Source organism: Diceros bicornis, chromosome 5 (genome assembly GCF_020826845.1).
Source record: "Diceros bicornis minor isolate mBicDic1 chromosome 5, mDicBic1.mat.cur, whole genome shotgun sequence".
Classification (NCBI taxonomy): Eukaryota; Metazoa; Chordata; class Mammalia; order Perissodactyla; family Rhinocerotidae; genus Diceros; species Diceros bicornis.
In genome coordinates this window covers 24064738-24087539 of record NC_080744.1, presented here as the reverse complement: position 1 = coordinate 24087539, position 22802 = coordinate 24064738, and the positions used below count along the sequence as shown (strand labels likewise).

At 42.1% G+C, this 22802-nt stretch overlaps 1 pseudogene; it reads left to right on the top strand.

Annotated features, from left to right (window-relative positions):
• The window catches only part of LOC131405280 (dehydrogenase/reductase SDR family member 2, mitochondrial-like), an 84839-nt pseudogene that overhangs the window by 57581 nt on the left and 4456 nt on the right, over positions 1-22802 (top strand).

Below are 22802 nucleotides of genomic sequence, written 5' to 3'. Positions count from 1 at the left end.
CTGGATGAGAAAACTTAACATTGTAAAGATGTCAATTATCCCTCAAATTAGTCTATAAATTCAATGCAATCCCAATTGAAACCCCAGCAGGACTTTGAGGAAACTTGATTAGACTGTTCTAAAATGACAGTGGAAAAATAAAGGTACTCTAATAGTTTAGACAATTTTAAAAGAGAAGAACAAAATATGTGTGTGTGAGGAAGATCTACTTGTCCCGTTAGACAAGGCATATTGAAGGCTCTAGAGTTTAAAACGGCGTAGTATCTTCACAGTAGAAGAGAAATAGATCAGAGAAGAGAAATAGATCAGAAGAGAGCCACATGCAGAGCCATGCACACATGGGGCCTGGTGGATCGTAGAGAAGGCATCAACACTCAGAAAGGAAAGGATGAACTATTCAGAAAAAGTGCTGGGAAAACTGGCTCATCTTTTGGAATAAAATAAAATTAAATCACAGCCTAATAAATAGAAAAAATAAATTTTAGATCAATTAAAGCAAATAAAACTTTTAAACAACTAGAAAAATATATAGAAGTATATCTCTGTGATTTGGGGATGGGTGGACTTCCTAAACCAGACATAAAAAGCACAAAACATGAAGGAAAAGATCAATAAATTTGATTATATTAAAATGTAAACTTCTATGTGGCAAGCCACAAGTTTAAAAGACAAGTGGCAGACTAGGAAAGCACATTTGCAATATACATAACAAATGAACAGTTAGTGTCCATATATACAAATAACCCCTATAAATTTAAGGAAAAGACAATATGAAAATGTGGCCAAGCCAGGAGCAGGCGGTTCACAGAAGAGGATACTCAAACAGTAAAGAAAAACAGAAAAGATTCAAACTCGTAGTAACTTTGGAAAATAAAATCAATACTAATTTTGATTAGTATTTTTCACTAATCAGAATCACCAAAATTTAAAAGATTGCTATTACAAATGCTGACAAAATATGACAGTTATGGGCTCCAAATTAATACGGTAATTTTGGAAAACAATTTGACATCAATTAAAAATTTAAATGTTCCTACCCTTCAATCCTCAGCGGGAGACATCCACTCCACGAATTTCTGTTTACTTCCTTATCTAAACCAGGACACCCTTGAAGGTCTGCTGGCTCTCTCCTCTCAATTAGTTTCTATGATATATCCCAGGTCCATGGAGCTTGACAACACCCTTCCTCACCTGTCCTCACCCTGGCCCAGGGCCTTGGAAAGCATAGGACTGTCTCAGCCTTCTCCTGCCCCACATGCAAAATATCTTTTGTGTGAATGACTCCACGGCCTGAATAACCCAGGAGACCACTTCCTGATGCCTGCTGCTCAGAAGTATGGCCTGGGTTCTCTCAATTCTCAGGCCCTAAACACTAAGAGGAATTTTATCAGGTTGTTAGTTACTCCCACTCTAGACTAGACAGGGACAGGGAATTTACACCACATCCACTCTATATCTCCACTCCAAATTCTTCTCTTGCACCAGTTCATAGGAATTTTCTAATCTGTTCTATTGGCTTGAATCTTTTTCTGATATTTTTTGGTCTAAGACCTGGACCATACCTCTTGAACTTAGAGACTAAAACTGTGGTGTTGATTCAGTGAACTTTCCCAACTTTCTACTTCCTCACTGGGTGTGGTGGTTTAAAATACGTTCACCATTTACTCCCTTCAAGTGGTGGAGCCAAGTTCCTATCCCTTTGAGTGTGGGCTGGACTTAGTAACTTGCTCTTAATGAGTAGAACAAAGTGGAAGTGACAGTGTGCACCTTGGAAGAGTAGGTCAGAAAAGGTACTGCAACTTCCTGCTCACTCTCCTTTGGATCATTTGCTCTGGGGTAAGCCAGCTGCCATTTCTTGAGGTCACTCAAGCAGCCCATGGCAAAGCCTATGTGGTGAGGAACGGAGGCCTCCTGCCAACAGCCATCTCGGAAGCAGATACTCCAACCCCTTTCAGTCCCGGCTGACACCTTGATTGCAACAACACAAGAGACTGTGAACCAGACCTACCCAGACAAACTGACCAACAGAAACTGTGAATTAGTAAATATTTGTTGTTTTAAGCCACTAAGTTTTAGAATAATTTGTTATACAACAATAGATAACTAATACACTGAGGGAATTGACAACATCTTGTCTCATGACCAGAATGGGGGTAATCAAAGAGAGAAGGAAAAACATCCAGATTAGTATCTTTTATGGGCTGAATTGTGCTCTCCCCGCCCCGCCCCCACCCCCTGCAAATTCATATGTTGAAGTCCTAACCCCCAGTACCTCAAAATGTGACTGCATTTTGGAAGAAGGTCTTTAAAGAGGTAGTTAAGATTAAATGAGGCCATTGAGGTGGGCCCTAATCTAGTATTATTTGTGTCCTTTTAAAAAGAGATTAGGACACAGACATGCATGGAGGAAAGACCATATGAAGACAAAGGGAGAAACTGGCCATCTCGAAACCAAGGAGAGAGGCCTCAGAGTGAAACCAAATCTGCTGAGGCCTTGATCTTGGACTTCTAGCTTCTAGAACTGTGAGGAAATAAATTTCTATTGTTTAAGCCACCCAGTCTGTGGTATTTTGTTATGGTAGCCTCAGAAAACTAATACAATATTCTAAATTGTTATTGTCGCATGTTCTTCTGTTAGCAAAGATTTGCCTCCCAAAGCAAAGAGCACTTACTCTCATATGGAAGTTCCAAACTCCTTTCCAAACAGGTAGAAATTAATTCTCTGTCTACAACTGCACTGTCCAGTACATTAGCCACTAACCATGTGTGACTACTGAAAACTTGAAATGTGGCCAATGTGACTGAGAGGCTAAATTTTTAATTTTAATTAGTTTTAATTTTGAGTTAAAACTGATGCTCAGCTCAGTTATTGGATAACTTTTAGGTATGATTGGAACAGCTTGGGTATGTGAATCTACTTTTTCAACCATAAATTTTATTACATCTAAATACATACCAAGTCTTTCTGATGAAATCTAGCATCTGAATTGAGATGTGCTGTAAGTATGAAATATATACTGAATTTCAAAAAAGTAAGATGAATAAGTGAATGTAGAGTATCTCAATATTCTACATTGATTACAGGTTGAAATAATATTTTGGATAAATGGGGTTAAATGTATTCTTTACGTTAATTTCATCTGTTTCTTTCTAATTTTTTGAATATGATTACTAGAAAATTTAAAATTATGTATGTGGCTCACATTTTCTGTTTCTCTCATTGGTTGAAGATTGCCTGACAGGGCATTAATCCCCCCACACCCACACCTAGTAATTGTGTCACTTGGCTCCTCTGGGTATTGCACAGCAGTACAACCCTTTATCTGGGTCCAGAAGCAGTGAGCAAAGCCAGGACAATATTTATCCAGAACCTGAAAGATCTCTTTGGCACAAGCAGAGCATCAGAAGGCAGAAATGAGGAGTTGGAGCTGGAGTTCAACCTGGAGAATCTTCTGGCCCTAGACTAGAACACAGGCAGAGCTGTGGACCCTGGTGCAGGACAAGTTGCAGCTGCTCATCAGACTGGGTGGAGGAGAATAGAGCAGCTGCTCAAGCTTGCTACCCACCTGCTGCTTGAGGAGCCACTGCCCAGCTGCAGGCCTCATGCACTGGTGGATACCTTCCATGCAGCTGTTGGGTATCCACTCAATCTGGTGTGGGATGAGGTGAGGAGGCAGCAGCTGGGGTTCCTCACTAAGCAAAGGCCTAGGCCTGGAGATAGTGGGACCGAATGAGTTGAGGAACAGGGTGCATAACTGGGTGTAGTATGCATTATGACTCATCAATTCCATTTATAGTATACACTCTAAAGAAATCTTCTTATGTATGTATGAAGAAACACGTTCATTGCAATACCATTTGTAACAAAGAAAAGTTGGAAACATTCATCCATCAATAGGCAAATGTGTAAATAAATTGTAGTGTATTCGTATTATGCACACTATACAGTAGTTTGAACAAACGAATTAACTAAATGGAAATTTTAGAACTAAAAAAATCAATAACTGAAATAAAAAACTTACTGGATGGACTCAATAGCAGAATGGTAATGACAGAGGAAAGAATCAGGGAACTGGAAAATAGTCCCAGAAGGAGATGAGAAAGAGTGCAGGGCTGAAAAAAATGTTTAAAGAAATAATGGCTAAAAATTTCCCAAATTTGACCAAAGACATAAACCTACAGATTCAAGAATGTGAGAGAATGCTTAGATAGGGAAATCAGCAGACAAGAAACAAACAAGGAAATCTACACTCAAGCACATCATAATCCAGCTGCTGTAAACTAAAGATTAAGAAAAAAATCCTGAAATCAGCCAGAGGAAAACAATGCCTTACCTAGAACAGATAACAACTCAAATAACTGTAGATGTCTTGTCAGAAATTGTGGAGCCAGAAGGAAGTGACACAGCACTTTTAAAGTGCTGAAAGAACATAACTGTCAACCCAGAATTTATTTTCAGTGAAAATGTCCTTCAGGGATAAAGGTGAAATAAAGACATTCTCAGATGAAGGGAAACTAAGGGAATCCATAGCTAGCAGATCTGCTCTAAGAGAATTGCTAAAGGAAGTTCTTCAGACAGACGGGAAATGATAGAAGAAGGAAACTTGGACCATCAGGAGTGAAGTAAGGGCAACAGAAATGATAAATACTGCATAAATATGATAGACTCTTCTCTTAATTTCTTTAAAATATGTTTGATGGTTGAAAGCATAAATTATGACATTGTCTGATGGGATTTTCAATGTATGTACAAGTAATAGATAAGACAACTATAGTATAAAGTAGGGGGTGAGGGTTCTATAAGGTGGTAAGTTTTCTACATTCCAATTAACTTGATAAAAATAATGATTCTAAGTAGACAGTTATGTATTTTTTAATCCCTAAAGCAACCACTAAAAAATCTGTACAAAGAGACATAATCAAAATCACAGTAGATAAATTAAAATGGAACATTTAAAAGATATTCAAATAACTCAAAAGAAAGCAGATGTAAGAAAATTAGTTTCCTCTACACACAGACACCAATATGTGGGTTTTCAACACCACGAAATTCTCCAGTTCTCTGCAGACACCAACTGGGTGTCCTACAATTTAATTCAGTTCTGACACTAACTACCTGGAGTTTGTGCAGACCCCACAGGTTAAAGGCTTAGTCCCACAACTGCCCCCCACTTCAGACGCCAATTGTAAATCTGGGCCTCCAATACTGCTTACCAACTGGCCATAAATCAGGGGTTCCCACAACCCCCTCATCAGTTTCAACAATTTGCTGTAACAACTCATAGAACTCAAGGAAACACTTTACTCACTATTACAAGTTTATTACCAAAGCATATACCTCAGGAACAGCCAAATGCAAGAGATGCATAGGGAAAGATATGTGGGAAGGAGTGTGGAGCCTCCATGCCCTCTCCAGGTGCACCACTCTCCCAGCACCTCTATATGTTCACCAACCTGGAAGCTCTCTGAACCCCTTCGTTTAGGGTTTTTGTGGAAGTTCCATTATGTAGGCATGATTGATTAAGTCATTGGCTACTGATGATTAAGTCAATCTCCAGCCCCTCTCCCCTCCCAGGAGGTTGGGGGTGAGGCTGAAACTTCCAGCCCTCTATGACATGATTATCTGTCTCATAACCAGCCCCATTCTTCCACTCAGTCACCTCATTAGCATACAAAAGGACACATCACTATGGAGATTCCAAGAGTTTTAGGAACTCTGTGCCAGGAACTGGGGAAGATGACCAACTATATATTTCTTATTTTATCATAACATCACAACAAGAAAGTGAAAACAGGAGCGAAACACAGAGGGAACAAGCAAAAGCAAATTTATAAAATGGTGCACCTAAATCCAAATATATCAATAATTACATTACAAAGAATGAGATACATCCATATATACTAATGTAAAAAAATCTTTATGGCATATTGTTATACAAAAACAAGTTACAGAACAAAACACTCATTATAACACCAGTTAAGTTTTTAATATATTCCTATATGTCCATATACATTTGCATTTCCAGCACAACCCAAGTGAATTAGAAAAGGCCTGGAAGTATATTCAAATGGAAAATGATTCTTGAAAAGTGACTGGAATTGGAGAGGAAAAACAGTGTCAAGAGGAAATTTTTCCTGTATAATTTTAATTTTTATGACAAAGATGTACTTATGTATTATTTCGTCATTAAAAATAATGAAATTGAATTAATTTTAAAAGAACATATTGTTTCACAGTGTGCCGGTGATACCATAAGGGAATTAGACATTTTTTAGGTCCTCTGCCTCAAGACTGTACCCAACTGTTTTCAACAGAATTTGTCAAATAAAGTTACTAGTATTTCAACCTATTTCTCATCTGTGCCATTTATCTTCTACTCCCATTTTTCCTCCCCTTTCCAAATTTAAACCCTCAGGTCTGGAGCCCTATCACCCGAAGAGGGTTATAGGATATGATCTAAGGGTTATGGATCTGATCTCCCTGTCCTTCACCCACTCTGACATCATACTACTTTTCTAGAATTTAATATTTTCAAAATTTTAAATATTCCCAGGTATAATTATATTTAATAATTGTATTAAATATATTAAGCAATTTTTCCACTACCTTTTTTTTTTTTTGGTAAGGATGATTGGCCCTGAGCTAACACCTGTTGCCAATCTTCCTCTTTTTGCTTGAGGAAGAGTGGCCCTGAGCTAACACCTGTGCCCATCTTCCTCTATTTTATATGTGGGATGCTGCCACAGCATGGCTTTACGTGTGGTGTAGGTCTGTGCCTGGGATCTGAACCCGCGAACCCAGGCCACTGAATTGGAGTGCACTGAACTTAACCACTACACCACCAGGCTGGCCCTCCACTACCATTTTTAATGTAGCTTTAGAGCAATGTTTTTCAAGTTGTATGTCCTAATCAATAGTAGGTCATAAAACTGACGTAATGAGTCTCAATTCACATTTATTTTTTAAGAAATGAAATAGAATAGAAAATATCAGAGTACACTGAACCTACAGTGAGGGTGACTCCAATTTCTGTGGGAGAGTAGGAGCCTAATTTCAGTGGGTGCCTTGCTCCAGGTTGTAAAACTACCTCCCGTCATGAGGATATGATAGTTTACTTTTCCTTTAGGTAAGGCCAATTAGCCAACACAGATGGCCTACAATACCCTCACCCCAGCTCTTAAAAACTCTCCTGCCCTTTGTTTCTGCAGAGTTCAGCTCAGACTGAGTTCTGGCCTCCACCTCCTGTTGCAATAGCCTTGAATGAAGTCTTCTTTGCCTGTTTAACTTTGTCTGGGGAACACAAAGCTCTGTTCACAGCTTTGACACAGCCATGATCTAGCTATGAAAAAAAATACTTGGACTGGGAGTTGAGAAGCTGGATCAATGTCCCCGCTCTGTTCCTAAATTACAAGGACTGTGGGCAAAGTTCTTCACCCCACCAAACCTTGAGATCTTCAAATTTAGAGGTTGAAAAAGATGATCTTCAAGAAGTCTTCTAGCCTCAAGGTTTTTTGATGGCCAGATGTGCTTGATTGACACTGAGGAAAAGTATAAATACTCAGAGAAACACATAGCGATTTAAATCCAGGTGGGTTGTCACGAGAGATAAAAAACAATAAAAAATATTAGGGACCAACTGGACCATACACTATTACTCTGCCTTTCCCTGGTCCTTAGAAAAATGGAGGGCTCTTCAGGAAGCATAAATGAGGCCCCGAGTTGGAAAACCATTGTGCCTAGAGGAGTGACTGTTCTCCTCAGAGTCCTCAGAGACACTTGTTTCCAGGAGGGCACCTTTGAGGCCACTTTTAAATTTTCTTTCTCTACAGACTCTTTTTAGTTTTCACAAACACTGCTCTGTCCTATTATGGATCAGACACCAAGACAGCTGGTGGGGATTTGGAACAAGAAGGATCAGAGCAGGGACAGGGACCCAGATAACTAGGTAAGGGATTGTGATGACCACTCCATACTGCTTAACTTACTATGCACTTTTATTGTATAAACCCAGCACTATCCACCCATTCTCCCAAAACAGGACTGTCATTCATTCATTTATCCAGAAGAAACACTGAGAACCTCTGATGTGCCAGGCACTGAGCTGGTTACTGGGGACAAACCTACTATAATCAAGACATCGTGGTCCCTGTCCCATAGATCTTACAGTCCAGCAGAGACCCATACATTAAACAAATAATTACACAAATAAATGTTTAAATTTCAGTTATAAGCTCAAAGATGACACAGGGGGTCATGGCTAGCTTAGTCAAAAGGGTCAGAGGAGGCTTCCTTAAGGAAATTAAAAATAAGTTGAGGGGGTGAGGATGTGGAGAAGTTGGAACCCTTGTGCATTGCTGATTAGAATGTAAAATGGTGCAGCCACGAGGGAAAACAGTATGGTGGTTCCTCAAAAATTAAACATAGAATTACCATATGATCCAGCAATTTTACTTCTGGGTATATACCCAGAAGAATTAAAAACAGAGTCTTGAGGAGACATTTGTACATTTATGTTCATAGCAGCATTTTTCACAATAGCCAAAGGGTAGAAGCAACCCAAGTGCCCATCAGTGGATGAATGGATAAACAAAACATAGTATATACATACAAAGGAATATTATTCAGCCTTAAAAAGGAAAGAAATTCTGACACATGCTACAACATGGATAAACCTTGAGGACATTATGTTAAGTGAAATAAGCCAGTCACAAAAGGACAAATTCATAGACAGAAAGTAGAATGATGGTTGCCAGTAGATAGAAAGTAGAATGATGGACAAAGTTTCAGTTGGGGCAAATGGAAAAAGTTCTAGAGATGGGTAGTGGTGATGGTTGCACAACAATATGAATGTACCTTAACGCCACTGAACTGTACCCTTAAAAATGTTTACAGTGGTAAATTTTATGTTATGTGTGTCTTGCTACAATTGAAAAAAAACTGAGGCTTGAAAGGTGAGTAGGAGACAGACAAGGAAGAAGGACGTGAAGAGACTTCTAGGTGGAGGAACAGAATATGCACAGTCTTGGGTATAGAAGCAGTTCGATTATGAGAACTAGAAAGAAAGCCAGTACTGTGGCAGGGTGGGGTGTTGGCAGAAAGCAGGAGATATGGCTAAAGATGAGGCTGGGGAGGGGGTTACTCTCGCAACAATCAGTCACCAAACCCCACAGGCTCAACCAGAGAAACCTCCCCTGGGTCCCTGTTGCCCCTGCTTAGTGTAAGCTCTAAACAGCTTTTGGGAGTACACCTATAACCATCTCTTAACTAGGCTCCTCCTGCCTTCTGGTCTTTCTCCACTTGGCTACCAATCCCACAAGGCATTGGAAGCAATATGGAAACTGCTACCAGTTCATGATATCAGGAAGGGCTGGATCTCAGGGAAGCTGCTGACAATAATCCCAGCCGTCGACAACATCAAAGCAGGTGATTCTCAGGAGGTGGTTGGAAGCTGAAGCAAATCCTATGTCTATCATATGTCGTAGCATCTGTTCACAACTGCCAACAGAAACCCTGACTTCTCTTCTGCCTTCCAAATGTCCTATGAGTACTTTAATTGGCAGACTCTAACCTGGAACCATACAAGAATGTGATAATGGAGTTCCAGACTTCCCTGCAATGCAGAGGATTATCCAGGAAGGGGCAGGGATGATATCAAGTTGACAAAGACAATCTGGCACAAGGAAATTGAGCTGAATACCCACATCAGAGGTGGAAGGCACACAGAATGCCATCAAAGCCCATGACTTCTCGTGTATTAGTAAAGAACCTCATGGACACTGTGAGCAGAATCCCTAGGGCAAATTAAGCCCAGGCAGATGTGGTGGTTTAATAATTCAGCCAGCTTCTGTTTCCCTCTCAAATGTCAAACTGCGTGGAAGTCTCAGATACGGATCTGACACACACATCGTTCCCATGTGGCACAGGATATCTTTCCCCTTAGCTTGGTAGTGCTCTCAAGCATAACTAGACTCCTCAATGCCCAGGCCCAAGAAAGCAAGGTCCGGAAAGAAGAAGGAGTTTCCTTCTCCCCTGCCTAGGCCCTCCCTGGGGCATCCCTTTGCAGGGCCCAGAGCCTCCCTGATAATTGACAGGAATGTCCAAGGCCATCTACTCTCAGTGACACCAGAGGGATATGGTCTGAACCTATGGTTCCATAGGACAGCCAAGTCATTGTGCAAAAAACATGACACTTAATTCACAAAGACATAAGCATACACAGTAGCAGCAGATTCATTGTGTTACACTCTTAGATGTCGAAAGGGGGAGATGGTGGTATAAGTAGCACAGGAGAGGAAGGAGATTTAGAGGAGGAAGGTGAATTCGGTTGGGCACACTGAGTTTAAGCTGTCTGCAGGACAGCCAGGTAGAGGGAGCCAATAGGACCCTGGAGCCAGGATTCTGTGGCTTCTTCTAGCTGAGAATACACAATAAAATCACCACACTGCAAGCTCTCAGACTTGCTCTTGTTCCTCCAGTCATTTCACACCGTGAGGGCCATGCCGCTCCAGCCATCTCCCAAGAGCCCCTGCAGATCTGACTCCCTCTCCACCCCTCTCTTCCCTCGTTTCCGCTGCCACATCAACCGAGACTGTTTACAAATGCACTGTGCACGTTCTAGGCAGAGGGTGCTGAGGATGATAATTTGGTCATTACAGAGCAGTAACTTGATAAATAATTGTTGAATTGAATAGGATTGAACTGATAGGAAAGGCTAAAGTTGTTTAAATTTTTACACCTTAAGCTATTTCCAAATCAAATTTGAGGAGAAGCCAGTCGGGTGCCACGCTGAGCCAGAAGCAAGAAAAGACCATTTACGCCTGGAGTCCTGGCTCTGTACCCTCAAAGTTCCCCTTTGTGCTGCCACATCCTAATCCACCAGCTAACAAACCCTAATTCACCGGCTAACTGCTATGATGCAGAGAGAAGAATCCAGGTGACATGAGGACGCTGCAGTCAACTCTAGAGGCATGGGGTTTTGGCTCGGGAAAAGCAACTCACTCCTTCCCCTCCCTAGCCTTACACAATGGCCTGGTCGTGCTTTTCCCTTGTCTGAGACAAAATGTGGTTAGTTATCTCGGCCTCCTGCTTCCCTTTAATTTTGTTAGAAGGCTATACCTGTGATGCTGGCCTGGGTTTTCTCCCATGAATATGACCAAGAGAGAAGACCCTTGCTGGCCTTTGTCACCACTGAAGGAAGGCAAACCCCTGAGGCCTAAGCTGGACTGAACCTGGCTGAGCTGAGCTCCCAATGTGAGCCTGGCCTTTGGGGGTGCAGAAGCATTGGCCATCTGGTACCTCCCTCTTCTGGGGGTCTGAAATACATAGGACAGAATCGAGCAGGACAGAATTGGAGGGCTGTAACTGTACTTTGTCATTATGTTGAGAATCCAACCCCAGTGCAATACCAGTTATAGGGCTGTGTCTTGGTGGGTTCCTTAGAAATCAGAACTCAAGGCAAAGCCTACATGCTAATACTTTACTGAGGGACAAGGCAGAAAAATGGAGGACAAAGGGCAGTGAGTGGGGGAAGGAGTGCAAGTAAATTCAAAGGGGTGCATTACAGAGCCATCCACAGCCTCACGAGAAACACGGCTGGTTGCTCAGTCATGCGTGCTGTAGGGGAGAAGCTGAGCAGAATCACAATGTCTCAGAACAGCCTGTGTAGGACAGAAAGGACAAGGACTTTATCTGTCAGCTCCTTCCCATCTCTGTCACTCACTGGTCCGAGTTCACCCCATGGGAGGTGAACTCTCCTATGCTTCCTGGTTTGTTACCAGCAGCTGGGGAGCCAGAGCCTCCACAGCTCTAAAGTCAGGTCACTTACCTAGAATCCTTGCAGTCATATAATATGGGAGAAAGTGCAACGTATTCTTACCTCCCTTTGTCCTCATATTTTTTTAACAGAACAATATCCAAAGAAGATAGTTTGTGCTCGTTTGGTGTTGTAGCTGTGAAGACATGGGTCTCTGCCAGTGGCCCCTATGTCTAAAATATCTGGGGTATTTCTCAAGTACTTGAAACCAGTTTAAGAAACAGGAGGAAAATATTAAAGAATCTATTCCCTTTTAATGACTAGCAGACATTTGGTCCTGTCCAAAATATCCGTAAGACATTTAATCCACGCAAAAATGTTCTGACAGGATCAAATATGAAGGACCCTTCCATGTGGACCAAATGTCTTATGGATGTTTTGGACAGGACTAAACGTCCTGCAAGGTTTTTTAACACATTTAGATATTTTAAAATAATACACATTGGGTTTTTTTGTTGTTGCAAAAAAAAAGTATAAAGAAGATAACCACAAAGGCCAGTGAATTGGACACGAGCTTTCAGCTCCCCTTTTACTCTTTCCATTGCTGCAGCAATAAGCTTCATGCAGGTGTAAACTGACACCGCCTTCCTCAGCTGCACCATGGTTCTCTTGCTCTCTTCCCAGTTTGTCTCTAATGCTGCAGCATGGACTCATGGGCAGTCTGAAACAGCAAGGAGTTAACAAGCACTGGGCCAACCCTTGACCAATAACGGAGGGAGCTGGTGGATAACTGTTCCCCCCTCTTAGCCTGTGAGTGGCGATCCAAGGCACATTCTATCCTAATGGCTCAAGCCCCAGCCTCCCACAGTGGTGACCAACTGGAGAGTGTGCATTTGTATACGCTTTCCCTTCTGTGTTTCATTTTCCTCAGTTCTTCCCTCTTTCTCCTGAGAGTATTCCCACAGAAATTGTCTATATGCAAGCCTGTGTTGGGCTCTGCTTTTTTTTCTTTGAGGGGAGAAGAAAGACTGGGAGGGTTGGCATCAGAAATGGTAGAAGGCAGACTCTAGAGTAGGATCCTAGATCTGAATAACTCTCTTCAGCTGGAGTTCATTGCTGGACAACATGGGGTGGGCAAAACTCCTGGCATGCAATAGCATCACAAGATTCCTAAGATGGGGTTGAAGGGGAGGGTAAAGGTGAAGTGTTGCATTACAAGGTGGCTAAGACACTTGAACAATGGGAGGGCAATGATAATCACAAGGACGGAGAGTTTCCTGGCTTTTGCTAAGTGCTTTAGAAGCCTTGAAGAAAGAAAATGACAAGCCCATTTTAACCAAATATTAACACAAATCACTGTGAAATCCAGAAGGCCTCCATGGCTTGATTTAAAGAGATCTTATCTTCAGCCAGAGGGCAGAATGTGCTGAAAATAAGCCACAGTACTTGATTGTATGAGTGATGGAACTGTGATGATAATTGAATGCATGGCCTCAAAAGGTCTCCTTACTCAAAGTTAGGGCCCTTACTGAAGAGGAGAAGTCTGAGAACTGGAATACTACCCTGTACCCTCTAAACCGGCAGAAGAAATCTTCTCTCTCTTGTTAGAAGGGAATAGCTTCCTATTCTTAGAGACCCAGCAAAGACCTCACTTATGGCAGGTGCTTCTTAAGATAATGTTCATTGACATCAAGATCTACACCTGCCTCCATTCATTGCCTCTTGACCAAGAACTAGGATCAAGTCACAACACAGCACAAATAGGGAGATACAGCCCTGCTTTATGGTGAGAAAATGGCGTATATATCAATGAATTGCTGGATTTGGCAAATATGAACCAGCAAGAACTGGGAGACTGTATACAAGTTGCTCTGGAGGGTGTTGGACCAAGGGAAGAACTGGATGGGGGAAGTTTATTGATGGGAGCACTCTTCCATAACTCAAATATAACAACCTGGCAAGGTCACCTAGAGTTGATACTATACATTGCTGGGATGCCCCTTGAAGCCTGGACATGACAATAGCCTACAATAAATGAGGTGGAGATGCTGGAACTGCCTTGGCTGACTATTGAGAGAGGAGTCAGAGGCTCTGGTAGGTTTGAATTTTAGAACAAATCATTATATGAGGCCAGAGAATCTACCACCTATGTTCCCCAAGCCAAAGTGGTAACCAAAGGGGCTTGACCTAGAGTTCTGAGTCAATAATTAATAGCCATGGTATTCCTGTGGGCAAGAGAGATAAACAGCCAAGTAGACTGTTATTTGACTTGCATAACTTGGAAGGTTATGGGGTGGGGAGGTGGAGGCAAGAAAAGGGAGTGGAAAGAGCTGTTAAGCAGTCACCACAGTGAAAAATCAAAATCTCTTATCAGTTTCCAGACACAAACCCCATTGATTTAAGGGATGAATGGGACCCATTGTGGAAGGAAATGCGGTAGCTTTGCAAGTATATATAAATATTCCCTAAATCCTTTCCCAGTGGGAACCACAAAAAAAAAATTTACCAAAAAAAAAATATATATATATATGTGCAGTGAGGAAAAGAGAATACCCATAAATTTTGAAGACTGTAGAATAGAGGGGCTAAGCTGACACTGAACCAGGTGATCCAAAATGCCATCATGGTCCTCCTGTGAGAGGGGGGCTTATGGAAGCCAAGTGATATGTTGGCTCCAGCCAAAACAGGACTGCTGGTGACCACAGCCCCACTGTGTGGCCCTTCAGGACAGTAGTGAGGGAAGTTCTCCCAGTGGACTGTGCTTCAAACAATGCTCTTGGGTGTCAGTCTGGTATGGAGAAAGAAGTGGCATGAGGTTAAGATTCCTGGATGATGGAATGGCATGCCTTGTTGGTCAGGGACTTGGAAGGAGCAAGACAGGAAGATCAGAGACTAGGAGATCTGGAGAAGAGGCAGGCAGGTGGACCTGCGGGAGTAGACATAAATTGTGCAGATCTCTATATCTACATCAATGCCCACAAGAGAGCAGCTGCCATAGAGAAGGTATGCAGAAATCAAATGGACAGAATGATTCTCTTTTTGTTTACTCAAGTACTTGTGCACTGGGCCAGTGGTGGCTAGGAATAGAAGCTATGCTTGCACCCAACAGCATGGGCTCCCTTTCATTAATACTGATCTAGCTACCTGCACTATTGAATTCTCAACCTACTGGAAGCAGAGACTGGCCCTGAACACATTCAATATGAAACCATTCTTCGAGGACAGCAGTCAGCCACTTGGGGACAGGCTGATCACCGTGGACCCCTTCTACCCTGGAGAGGGCAGCGGTTCCACTCTACTGAATATATTTTGGCTTCCCTACCTGCAAGGTTCCATTAGCACTACCATCTGAGGGTTTACAGAATGACTGAATTATCATCACAAGATTCTACACTACATTGCCTCCAACCAAGGGACTCATTCCATGGCAAAGGAGGTATAACAATAGATGCATGACCAAAGTACCCACTGGTCCTGCCGTTTATGGCATCACCTAGAAGCCTCTATCTAATAGAACAATGGAATGGCCTATCAAAGACGAAGTTAGGGCACCAGTGTATGGATAAGCTGCTGTAGGGCTTGGACTGTCTTCAGTCAGTATATGCACTAAATATATAAGATATTTTGTCACCAATATCTAGAATACATGGGTCTGGAAACCAAAGAGTGGAAGTAGTAGCGGCCTCTCTTACCGTCAATCCTAGTGACCCACTTGTGGAATGTATGTTCCTGTCCCTGAAACCTTAGGCACTGCTGGATCAAAGTGCTGGTTCCTGGGCAATAGGGAGCAGGGGGGCACTTCCACCAGGGGAGTCAGTAAGAGCCCTCTGAACTTGAAGCTATGAGTACTGCCTGGTACTCATGTGGGGGCTCCTCATGCCAATGAGTCAGTAAGAAAAGAAAAGAGTTACTATGTAAGAGAGGAAATTGACCCCAATTATCATGGGGAGCAAGGTGGCTGCTACACAATTAAGAAAAGAAAGAGAACATCATGATACATGTGTTAGCCAGGGTCTTCCAAGAAACAGACACCAAACAAGATTAAGTGTGCAAGGATTTTATTACGGCAAATACTTGTGAGAGAAAATGGGGAGGGAGCCAGGAGAGACTGGGGGAGCCATCAGACTGCCATGTAAGTCTAACTCCAAATAAAACAGAGGAAAGGAAAGTGGAGTGGAAGCGTTCTGGACTGCTGTACAGTCTAAGGAAAGTTCAGCAAGGTTGTGGGGAGTCCTCAAGCTGAAGTTGGCTGTCAGAGGAGTCCCACATCTCCCAGGAACAAGCCTGTCTCAGTGTCCTTCTGTGCTCAATCATTGGCTGGGAGCAGCCAGGGGGAGCATGGACTCCTAGGAAACACCAAGATGGATTTCAGAGTGCAACAGCTGGGCCCTCAGTCAGTTTCATCCCTTGTAGTTGGAGGTCTGCAAGGCATATTCTCTTAGCACCATGATAGAATGATAGATGATGATAGGTAGGTAGATAGATAGATAGATAGATAGATAGATAGATAGATAGATAGATAAAATATGCATATACAATCTCTCCATTTATTGTTCTTCAGCCCTTCAGGAGCAAACGCCTCAACAACTTCCCTCTTCTCCCTTCACTTCAGACATTTTAATCAACACTCTCAAAACTAAAAATCTAATCTTCCAAGCCACAGAAGATTGGTCAATTTTACTGTGAAAAAATTTAAAACCTCTAGCTGGTAAGTGACAAAATAAATTGAGAAAGAATATTCTCAACACAACTGATAAAAGGACTAATTTCTTTAATGTATAAAAGTGAGGCAAATCAAAAGTGTTAACAACCTAGTAGTAAAATGTATAATACAGTATGAACTGAAACATCTTACTGTGGAGGTTAAAGGCCATCTTACATGTCACCAAGAAGTGGCAAATCTAAGTGCAATCCAAATCTTTATATACAAACTTGAAAAATTGTAACAAGTTATAAAGTTTTGTTGAAAGGCATGGTTGATAGTGAAAAATGCAAAAGATTCTCAAGTAAACTGCAAGGAGAAAGACAATGGAAACACTTGTCCCCCTTGGAAAATCCCGTCGTTGAAATGGGTGACAAATTGGCTATGAATTTGAACCAAGTGTCTCCTAAAATAATCCGGTTCCACTTACTGAGTCCATATCTCCAAAGAGAATTTCTGGTAAGAGTTAAGCTCTCAGTCAGACTACTCTCCCAGGGAAAAGACTCTGACTAGCTAGCATGATACCATCAACCCTTCAGTTGGTAAATTTATGGGAGTAAAATATCCTGCCACAAATCCATCTTAGTAAATTCATAAGCCTGAGGCATTCTCTAATGGTCTGATCACTCCGGAATAAGATGACAGTGAGGACCAGGCCTGTTGAGCTAAAGGAAGACTCAGACTGATGTCATCCTACTAGGGTGAGACACTCCAGGAATCCCAGCTCCTAAAGCTGGGCCCCAGGTGTTCGTGACTTCTCCCTTGGAGATGCTTCAGTTCATTCTGTTGCTCTTATGAAGATGAGAAGGGCCTGGCACACCCACTCCTGAATCCCAGAGCTCCTCCATCCACACCAACTCTGCTGAGGCTGCTGAAGCCTCAGGCTGGGTCCTCAGTTATTTAGAGTTCTGTCCCGAGGCTGGGGATGAAGATGGGGGGCAGAATTCACAAGGAGGTGGGTTTTCAGCCCAGGAGCCTGAACCACTGATTTGGCCATGGGGAGGAAGCAGAGAACACAGAGGTCTCTGCTTCAGTAAAAGCTAGGACAGGATGAGCATCATAGAAGTGCTGGCAGATGAGTGAGTGGAATCACACCTCATCATAACTCCAATTCACAGTCAGCACTGCCACCCATCCACACAGCCAAGGTGCCCTCCACTCCAAGAAGGGGTCTTCTGTTATGTTAGTACCTGACAGGAGGAGGGGTGGAGGGGAGAGTACAGGTTGTGAGGGTAGGGAAGGATGGAGAAGCGATAGATGGGAAGGTATGTGGTTCATGGCTACTACACTCCCTCTCTTCTTCCTGCCCACATGCCTTTCCCCTCAGGGAGAGGTACAGCCCCTTTGTACTCTATAAGATAATTGTCATCCCACTGGCTCTACATGGGTAAGAATGGTGATGGCTGTAAGCATTGATTATAGTGAGAAGGGACAGGAAGGAGAAAAACACTCTGAACCTCTAATATTTATTTGTTTTATGGGCCACATTCATGTAAACCGAAATACATTTTCAAGTGATTGTGAGAGAGATGAGATGGTAATCCCATGGGCTTTTGGGTACCAATGACCTTGTGTGTGCCATAACAACTGAAGGATTAATTATAACATTGCCAAAGTTTCCATGGACTGTGAGAAGAGATTATCTCTGTATACACCAACACCCTTGCCCTGAGACTAGCTCTAGGACATTTTGCAACTAGGGAGAATTATTATCTACTATAAATCCAAATATCTGAATCTGCAGGAAGTTAAGGACATGATTGATGCCATCAACTCCAAACATCCTTGCAGTAAAAGACAAGTATTCACACCCTCTGCACATTAGACTGAGCAGTGGAGGATTGAGGAAGACCCCTCAATCCCATCTGTTTATAAACTGTGACAGAAGAACAAAGACTCTCTTACTTCCTCTAAGACTAAGCTCTATGTCCTCCTCCAATGCACTGTCCCAGTGGGCCAGCACCTCCTTTCTCCCCTTCCCTTTTCCTTCCTCACACACAGACCCCCAAACTGGCAGTGTGTCGGCCAGATGTGTTTTGTAGACTCAAAGTGTTGTTTCAAAATTAGAATTAGTTGTCCACACTTTAGAAATCACATAAGTCCACATAAAAATCTAAATTTCCAGCCCATTTGATTATCTAAATAGCTGCCTGAACCCTCTAAAATATTAGAGTTGGAAATCTCTGCCCCGGAGTCCCCCTGGGGCCATACTTGTCCCACCCAAGAGACAAAGGCTGCCTTGTATTATTCTACTTACAGTCAGCATCACAGACTGTTGGGATGGGACAAGACTCAAGGATATTCATCATCACTCCTCATTTCATTTTACAAATGAGGAAATTGATAAGAAGGAGATCATAGAACATGGTCAGGTTATACATTGATTGGTAGCAAAACCAGGAGAGAGTTTAGGCCTTTCTTTTCTGAGTCCATAGCATTTTCCTTAGTGTACCTATCAGATTTTGGAGGTGGGGAGGTAGGGAAACCTTTCCCATTTCTCTCTTCATCAGTTACATAGACTTGACATCTGCTGCACCGCAACCCAAAGCCACCTCCACTGCCAAATTTGGGTATGTGTAATCTACCGGTATAGCCCACTATCGGGTAATCAAAGAATCATTTTTAAATGTAACCCAGATATGCTACCTTCCCTAGCTACCAGAGATCACACTTCCCTTAGTAAGAGTCTCCCTGAATCGCCATTGTGCTTACTCATAGAAAATCCCATCTTTCACCAGTATTCCCTTTCCAGATATTTCTGATTATCCCCAAGGAATGCTTACAGGTCCCACAAATCCACCCAGATTGTCCCTTGTTCCACCTGTCAGGGCTGGACTACTGCTTGTCTCTACCACAGGTCAGTCTTTTCATCTCATCACTAGCTTCTCCATGCAGATAATTCTCCCCTCAAACCACTTTCCTCCAAGTCTGGACACAGATACTATATTCCTCAGATGTAACATTTCACAAAACTTTGCTTAAGCCTTCTATAGTAACCGGATCAAGTTACACTGCAGAAAAGAAAATTCAAGATTCAGTAACTAGTTGCATCTGCTCCTAGATTCCCTAGGTTATGACCGTCCACAGGAGATTACCCATCGACCAGTGCTCTCCTTCACCCCCCACCTGCAGGAAAGTTGCAGAGGCCTTTGTCTGTGTCTGTACCTGGGAACTCAGACATTCCAGCTCTTCTGAGCCCAGTGAAACAAAGAAAATCTAAGTTTAAGGCGAGCTTTCCACCAAACACAGTCATTTACAGAGATAACAAATCTACCCACAATGAAGACAAACTGTTGCATTATTTGCTTAGCAGTTTCTTTCTGTGCTGTCCTGTACCTCTCCATTCCAGAATAGGATTTTGGCTGGGTTTTACATAATCAAAAGGCCCATAGAAATATTTTCACAATGTCAAAAAAGCAAGGCCTCTGTTCCCCAAAGATGAATCCTAACCCGCACCTTTAACAGAAAAATCGTTGGCATTTTATTTTTTTTATTTGTTATTATTTTTTTAATGAAGTTTAGTTAACATACAATATTATGTTAGTTCAGGTGTACAATATAGTGATTCAACATTTATATACATTATGAAATGATCACCACAATAAGTCTAGTAACTGTCACTATACGAAGTTATTACAATATTATTGACTATATTCTCTATGCTGTACATTACATCCTCGTGACTTATTTATTTTAAAGCTGGACGTTTGTACCTGTTAATCCCTTTACCTATTCCACGCAATCCTCCATCTGACACCCACCAGCTTGTTCTCTGTATCTATCAGTCTGTTTCTGTTTTGTTTTGTTTGTTTAGTTTTTTAGATTACACATATAAGTGAAACCATATGGTATTCGTCTTTCTCTGTCTGACTTATTTCACTTAGCATAATACCTCCTAGGTCCGTCCATGTTATCGCAAATGGCAAGATTTCATTCTTTTTCATGGCCAGGTAGTGTTCCATTGTACGGATATTATACCACAACTTCTTTATCCATTCATCTATCGGTGAACACTTAGGTTGCTTCCACCTCTTGGCTATTGTAAATAATGCTTCAATGAACATGAGGGTGCGTATATCTTTTTGAATTAGTGTTTCCATTTTCTTTGGATTTTACAGTGTTTTTCTTCACACTTCTAGCCACTGAGCTAAAAAAAAAAAAAAGTAGGGGTTTAACCTCAACTAGAAGAGCAAAGAAAAAAATGTTTTATGGAGTTTTCTGGGTGGCGAAAGTTTATATTTTTAATATTTCAAGATTGACATGGTTTGAGGGGAGTGAGTGAATAATGAGGATAAATACAGTGAAAGACTTGAAAAAAGGGAGGAGAATCTCTCTGAGATTTCAAAGAAAGAGGCCCACATAGGGAAGAGCAGACCACCAAACCAAATTTTAAACTCTTCAAACACTTCGCTCTGCTCTTTACTTAATAATTTAGGAAACTATAGCCTGAGAAGTAGGTAATTCAGCCAAAAAGAGACACGTAATTAGTGGTGGGGTCAAGTAAGTAAATCAGACCTCTTGACTCACCATCACTTTTTCTTTCCACCACATCAGGCTGCCTTCCGCAGACAACAGGTAGGCAAGGGAAAAACAGAGAGGCTTCTGAAACAGCCATTCCAACCGCCTCCCCAAAAAGGCAGTGACATCAGTTTCACCTTTTAACTGTGAACCTTTTGGGGGAGAACCTTAGAGAGGGTGTTAATGAGCAGGAGGAGGGAGAGATGGAGCTGGGGGACAGGACACCAGGCACTTCTGCAAGTTGACTGAATGTCAGCAAAGTTGTTGCTCATCAATTCTGTAACAGGAAACATTTCTATTTAACTTGTGGTAAATGTTTTGTTGTATAACAAGATTCTGACACTTTACAAAATACTTTTTTTAAAAGAAATAAGAGGCAGGGGGAAGAGGGGAGAGTGAGGAGTTACTATTTAATGGGTACAGAGTTTCCATCGGGGAAGATGAAAAAGTTCTGGAGATGGATGGTGGTGATGATTGCACAACAATGTGAATGTACTTAATACCACGGAACTGTACACTTAAAAATGGTTACAATGGTAACTTTTATGTTGTGTATATTTTATCACAATAAAAAAATTTTTAAAGAAAGAAGATGCCAGCACTGGGAATGCTTTGATCCCCAGATGTCGTAGCAGAAATGACTGCCAAGGGAGTTGCTACTTCAGCCACAATCAGGCAGTTGATGGATTAAGAGCTGCCACCACAGCCCTCAGCTCCAGGAGAATACACCAGGGCCATGGGTCATGCCTAGCTCCTCCCATGAAGCTGCGGACTGGATATTCATGTATTTTTTAAAACCAATAATGATGGATATCACATTGCTATGGTATTTAGGTCCCATTGGATACATTTAAGAGAGTAATATAACAGTTTTATTTCAAAATAAGAATATTTAAAATACGCTAGAAATTACTTCCTTTACAATGATTTAAATTTAGATGTTAACTCAAGAATATGTGAGGGTTGAACCAGCTTTCCGGAATCCTTCCAGGGGTTTATGAGCAAAAAGTGTGGGGGCCACTGCTTGCTCCGGCACTTATTTTAGCACATGTGACAGTGGTATAGACAAAGAACACTGGACTTCATACCGACCAGGTGGGAGTCCCGGTGCTCACAAGGCTTGCTCTCCCACTCACATCATTTGGGTGTCTGCACAGAAGTCACCACCTCAAAAAGCCTTCTCTGACCCTCTTGTAAAGCAGTGCGTGTTGCCTTCCCTCCCTAGACCTGCTTGAATCTTCTTACCAGCACTTATCTGTCGGCAACATGGTGTGTATTTCTTTGTTCACTGTCTGCGTCCCCACGAGAAGGTGAGCTCCTTGAGGGCAGGCCCTGGGTCTCTCTTGATCTCTGTGGCATCTCCTGAGCCTAGGACCATGACTGGCATGGTGAGGTAGATTGATTCACCCAACATTTCAGCCCCTGGAGTTGCCTGACCTGTATAGTTTGGGTTCTACAGGAGATGTTGCTGCAGCCAAGCAGACAGTCAGCATGATGTGGAGGGCGGAAGCGAGGAGGAATCACCACTGCAAAGAACAAGCAGTGCTTTGGCCACGCTTAAGCGCAGAAACAGAAACATGGCCATGGCCCTCATCTCACTTCTGCTTTTCTACTTCTTAAAAACTCTTTATAGACCAACCACAGTTTAGAAACTATGAGATAGAGTATCTTCTAAGAACTTTTTTTTTTAAGCACAAACTGTATGTATAGGCATTTTAAAGAAAGCAAACAATTTTTAGTTACTTAGAAAACAGCTGCGTGCCAATTGTGTCCCAATGTCTGAGCCAGGAGCTAGAGGTCAAGGCAGGTGCACAAAGAGGTTGTTGAAC